Raw genomic sequence first — 1,471 nt, forward strand, 5'->3', positions numbered from 1 at the left:
TACTTCTATTTCTAGCTTTTAAAGAAGTATTTTCTAAGCTGTGACCTAAAGGATGCATAAGCATTACCCAGGTAGAGAAAAACAGCAGTAACAAAGATCCAAAAATGAGGGAGACTATTTGAATGGGAACTACAAGTGGTTTAGTATGGCTGTTGTATAAGGTAAAGCAGGGGAGGAGGAAGAGGTGAGGCTGGAGATGTGGGCAGAGCCAGATTATAAAGGGTGTTTTACAATTTTTGTTTATTCTGCCAAGGAGTTTGTGGGAAGCAAGGTCATAATTGCCTGGTCCTTAAGAAAATCTGTAGTTCTATCACCAATGACTTAACTTCACATCTCAAACATTTGTTGCGCTTTACCAGACAAGGCTCCATCTCCTGGGGTGAATTGGAGAGCAGATAATAATCCTTCCTATTTCCTGTCATTGAGCAAGAGTGAATTCTGAGTACATTTCAACTCAAACCTACGCCTTACAACAAATCACTTAGTGATTAATCATCTTTGAAAATCATGTTCTTTATACATGTAGAGCCTACTACACTTATGTCTAAACCACTTGATTGGATCATTTCAAAATGTAAAATCTGGTTATATCATTCTCCTGACCTAAAACCATTTAGTGGCCTCTCATTACCATGGTCTGCTGGATCTCTTGTGGTCTGGTTCTCTCCTACCTCTCCAGCTTCATATACTTACCTTTTCCTTCAGACACAGAGCTCCAGCATTACTGACATTCTTTCAGGCCCATGTATTTCCTGCTGTAGAGAATTTGTACATGATGTTCCCTCTTTTTGTAATATTGTTTTGTCTCCTTCATGCCCAGCTAACTTCCACTTCTCCATCAGATCTCAGCTCCATCATCACTTCCTCAGGGAACTCTACCTCAACCCCTCTCCCTGACCAGGCTTATTCCCTCTATTATACTTTTCTTGTCCATTGTTGATAGCCCTGCTCCCTGGGACTTAGAACAGACCTTATAACCTGCTGGACTGCTTCAGTATTTTCTACCATTGCTACAAATTCCTGGAAATTGCCTGATAAAGCTGAATACTCAACAACAAATATACAGTTTCCTCACTGTTTCCCAGAACAGACCTTCACTGCTCCTTTGTGTTTTGATCTTCTCTACTCTTTCCCGTTTCATGTAATGATGCTCTTCTAGATCTACTCCAGCTTCTTCAACTATTTCTTCCTAGTCTTCTTTGTAGACTCTTCCTTCTCTGTCTCTCCAGTGTAGGTATTCCTCAGGGCCCGTCATTACTGTATTGTTTTTTTCCCATGTAAACTTCCGCTAGGCTATCCCATTTACCCTCATGACCTCTACTGCCTTTAGGCACCAGCGAGTCTTGGGTCTTACATCATCTCTCTAGCATCCACCTCTCACTTGAACTCATCACATTTTTCTAACAAATGACGGCACATTTCACTTTGATATGCTATAGACACCTCACATTCTACTTGTCTAATGTCTAAT

Source organism: Trichechus manatus, unplaced genomic scaffold (assembly GCF_000243295.1).
Source record: "Trichechus manatus latirostris isolate Lorelei unplaced genomic scaffold, TriManLat1.0 scaffold00132, whole genome shotgun sequence".
NCBI classification, from domain to species: Eukaryota; Metazoa; Chordata; class Mammalia; order Sirenia; family Trichechidae; genus Trichechus; species Trichechus manatus.